The 4,661-nt window shown below is 39.0% G+C and overlaps 2 long non-coding RNA genes across 2 annotated transcripts; one reads left to right on the top strand and one right to left on the bottom strand.

Annotated features, from left to right (window-relative positions):
* The first annotated feature begins 1,296 nt into the window (after window positions 1-1,296).
* Window positions 1,297-2,472, top strand: LOC144016689 (uncharacterized). Its single transcript, XR_013282976.1, has 3 exons — window positions 1,297-1,665; window positions 2,035-2,121; window positions 2,201-2,472. It is a non-coding gene; the product is annotated as an uncharacterized LOC144016689 (long non-coding RNA).
* On the bottom strand, window positions 2,307-4,271 carry LOC144016688 (uncharacterized). The gene is made up of 3 exons (XR_013282975.1): window positions 3,982-4,271; window positions 3,311-3,541; window positions 2,307-3,038 (listed from the first exon to the last, which is right to left on the bottom strand). It is a non-coding gene; the product is annotated as an uncharacterized LOC144016688 (long non-coding RNA).
* Window positions 4,272-4,661: the final 390 nt, after the last annotated feature.

The following is a 4,661-nucleotide window of genomic DNA, read 5'->3' on the forward strand; positions in this document are numbered from 1 at the left end:
GCTGCATAAAATCTAATGTTGGCATTTCTGCAAACATCGTAAAAACAAGCTCCAATCTGGCCAAAATAGAGATGACTCAACATGTTTTATTTATTTATTTATTTTTGTGCCAAGGATTAGATACAAATATGGTGAAATGAAACATTTATTGCATACTTGTGCAATATAATATGGACAGCAGTTCAATAGAATTAATGCATCTGAACTGTATTTTGAATGAAAAGCAACATCAAATGTCAAAGTTGAGAAGCTGACAGGGTCAAATATCGTAACTTGTTACCTTACCAGATGGTGTGATAAAACCGTCCAATTTCCTGTGAGCTTTCATCCCTCCACATAGGAAGTGCAAAACCTTGGGAGGTGTGGGGGGGGTTATTCCCTTAGTCCCAATTCAATATAAAATGCAATTGCTTTGTCTCACATTTTACTCCCAATCTTCCACACTTAACCACTTTACCTGTTTGGTTTCATCCCTGAGCAAAGAACTCCCTTGACATAAAAGAAAGAGAGATTGGAGAAAAGGGATGGAAATTTGGTATTTTGTGTTACATTCAAGACAAATACATAAAATGCACTGTAACACATTTCTGTAAAACCTACAGTAAAAAAAAAAAAAAAAAATACAGCATTATCTTATTTTTAATTTTACAGTATACCGCAATGCATTATGGGTAAAACAAAGTGTGTTATGGGTAAAAACAAATGACAGTAATTTGCTGTAATTAGTAGTTAAACTATGTTTTATATGTGGACTACATGTAAATACTGTAAACTAAGGCTTAAGTCCGATTGGCCACAGTGTTGCTCAGCAAACAGAAAAGATGATCGGACTGAAGTTCACTTCCGCTTCCTACTCCCAACCACACCACCACTGTGTGGCTTCAAGTTTGAAGTTGGAAGTTACGAGGATTCGCGGAGTTGGCAAATGCCAAAATGCCTTTTTTAAAGCTTGGCTTGTGACCGTTTTGAACCTCTGAAAGTTTGTGGGTGAAACGCTGTAAAATTAAATTAGGGAAAAAAAAAAAAAAGTTGGCTTTTTGAATTATTTAATATGATTTTTTTGGAGATTCGAACCCAGTTTTCAGGTTTGCAAATATTTTTTCAACGTTTTGAGAACATTGAGAGTTTACAGGTTTCAAAAATGGGAAACAAATCAATACCCAGGGAATACAATGCCAAAATAACGTTTTTGAAACTTGACTCATGACCGTTTTGAACCTCTGAAAATTTGTGTTACGAGGTTTCGAGTATAGGTCGCTTGCACATCGTAATGCATCATGGGAGTTTTTCCTTCGGGCGCCATATTGGGTGTCCGCCGGTTCACAAGGTACACTCGCGAGTTACACGGTAGAGCTTATCAACCTGATGTAATTTTCGCAGTATTTTCACGATTTACCGGAAGATCAAAAACAACGATACAGGCAGAAGGTGTCTCTGTGTGGCGGGATTGATCCTAATTACGTCCTGACCAAGGGTGATTTTTTTTTTGACGGAGAAAGCTTGCTGGCCAAATGTGACATCTCTGGACATCTTTCCCTACCTCGTGTTGACAACATGCTCCATAACACGCCAACAAATCCCTGGAGGCTTACAATTATTTTGTAAGCGGGTGGATACAGAGTGTAAACTTTAACATCGCATCAGAAGAAACGGTTGCTGTTGCACGTAAGTAAACCACATGGTGTTGGTAATTCTGCACACAAAAATGTTGATTTGTTCTCAGGCTTCCTGTTATCATTGTGTTTACATGCACAGCTGGGTTTACCTGATGTGGTTTTTCTAATAATTTTATAACAGGCAAATATGGCAGAGCGTATAAGAATAAAAAGTAACTATGCACAGCCTCCCCGTGGCTTAATTAAATTTAATGCTACCCTTTCACTAGTTACATGTTACTTAATCAACTTATTCTAAATGGTTAAGGTTAACCACTCTCAGAGGACGTATTTTTAGTTTCAGTTTCCAGTACAATAAAACGTGTTCATGGTAACTACTGAGCATACTGACAGCTTTTCTTATGATCTCACGGTTAAGGAGGCTGTCACAACACCCAATTTCTGTCTGGTGCCAGATGGCAACAATTCCCATCACTTGTCACGACAACACCAATAGTATTACCAGGTATGTATGGCTTTACTTTTTGTAGTTTCTTATTTAATTCTGTTTCATATTTTCATTACAATGTTTGTAATATTTTCAGATTCAGGCACAGATGAGTTTAACTGGACGGGACTTCTGCGACTTTGTGGTGTGGACAAAGTGTGATTGAGCGAGTCCACCCAGATCGCTCGTTTTGGCCAGTTGGAAAAGCCAGAGTTTTTTTTTTCCCCAAAATCCCCTCCTTACCTGAACTGCTCGGGAGAGCATTTACTAGATCAGCAGTGGACTTCCAGTGTTCCTGCTCAGCCGCTGTCACCTACCACTTGCTCATGTACTTCAAAGATGCGGAATAAAGTAGTTTTTTGTGCTGCAGCAGATTGTAAAATCAAATATCACTTGAAGTGTGCCAATCTAGACTGCCAAAAGGACAGTGGTTTTGTGACAAGTGTGAAACAAGGATTATTGGGAAAACTGAAACACAGTACTGGTACTTGTCTTACATTAAACAAATTTAAAAGAGAGCAACTTTTTCCTCTGTACATAGCATAATGAAAGTCATTGCGTACCCCATCAACATTACATCATACCGTCATCTCAGGATGGTAGGCACCTGTGCTAAAATAAACTACATTAATTAACAGTTCAATTTTTAACCCTGAAATTACTACATCTAATCATTATTCACTTCATTTTTTGTGCTTTTAGAAATAATAGAGATTTATGCCATTACTTTAAGAGGGACCATATTGCACATTGAGTCAAATCCTGTCATTTGTCTTATGTATAGCTTTGTAAACAAACCCAACAATAGAATTTGTATAAACGCTGCCTTTATTAGCGCCAAACAAACAGTCGCATGTTGTCCTCCTCCAATGCTTTGATGCTCGCCTTCGTTTCCATCATGTCATTGGCAATCAAGTCGGTGTGGCATGAGATCCCTAAAGAAAAAAATAAATAAAAAATCACAAAAAAATACGGTACCAGTAAAAGGTTTAATATAGTAAAGTAGTATAGTTTTTTTGTCAGTGTAAAAGAAATGTACACATTTTGTTGCATTTTTTAAATGTATGAACATTGCTACAGGCAAATACTTATTTCTATAAACACTTCCAAATGTCTCTAAAATATAAGGTGCGTGTACACACACAAACAAACACATACATTCACTCATGCATACAATATATCATGTAATGAATTCTGAGTGGCATACCAGAGTCAATGATGTCAGCAGTACTTGAGGGTACAGGTTACTGGAGCCATCTGGCTGCATAACTGCAACAATCTCTGCCACTTCGAGTCGTCTTTTCTTTGCTTGTCTCTCCTGTGCACGTTCATATCTTGGCACCTACTGGGCTGAGACATAGATGTTGTAACTTGGGACCCAACTTTAATGTTGGAGCCCAGTCGGGATGATTGGACAGAAAAACGGGCGCAGGGCGACCTGTTAAAATAAACAAATATATAAACAAATAAAATATGGAAAGACTGGTTATTTTACCGCAGTAGGGTGGCCGTGAATAAGTTCTTTAGCATGATGTGTAGGCTACCGGGGCTCTGTTTTCTTGCATCACCCCCGGGGGTCTGTTTTCTTGCATCAGCCCCTTCTGTCTCTTTTTTTTCCAAGTTTACATTTTGCCACCAAAAAACATGTTATCGGCATTAAAAGCCCAAGACTAATCAATCCAATTTCAGCAGTAAACACTTTGCACTGGCACTACTTGGGTGAAAATGTTCGATGTTAGCTTTCGGCTAACGTCCGCTAGCCAGCTTGTACTACCGAACTTGCTTGCTCATGAATCCAAAACATAAGCAACTTGCCCATATATGGGCGGTCGAAACGTTATTAATCCTCATGCATTAAATAAAGGTAAACAAGCTTACCGCTCACAAAGTGATCGCTGCACACACGAGCCCAAAGTAACGACTTCCCTCCGGAGTCCGCACTCCTGTCTCCAGGCCCTGGTTCCTAATTATTTTCGGAATTCGGAAAAAAGACCGACCATTTTCCCCCTTGGCTTTGTTCGAACAGCCAACGATGCAGCAACAATGTACCATTTTAAACGCAGAAAACAAACGTGATAGATACGTGTTAGACCGAATCGCTACGTAAATGGAGGCCACCCAGCATGGCGACTACGAGAAATCCGAGGCGGAAGTGACGACATGTGCAAGCGACCTATTGGCAGGATTCTGATTCCATAGACCACAGTCCCCATATGTATCAGTCACAAAAAAAAAAAGTAATTGTCTTAATGGGAAATATATATACTTGCAATAATTATCCTTTGGGATCATGGTAAAGGTTGATTTTCTAAACAAATAATTTAGTTAACTTTAAATGAAAGCAGAAACTCCTCCTTGATAATGCAGTTAGTTACCTTCCATTGTTAATCCCACCTAGTTTTTCAATAATCTTCATGAATTCCAAACTGGTTTCTGCCACTACAGTCTGTCTGCATCCAACCTCCTCTTCACCTCTCAGTTCAGCTTCTTACCTCAAAACAAACAAATCCCATAGTTCTAAATCTTTGGTGTGCCCCAGGGCTCTGCCTTGCCTCTTC

This window comes from Festucalex cinctus, chromosome 3, assembly GCF_051991245.1.
Source record: "Festucalex cinctus isolate MCC-2025b chromosome 3, RoL_Fcin_1.0, whole genome shotgun sequence".
Taxonomy (NCBI): Eukaryota; Metazoa; Chordata; class Actinopteri; order Syngnathiformes; family Syngnathidae; genus Festucalex; species Festucalex cinctus.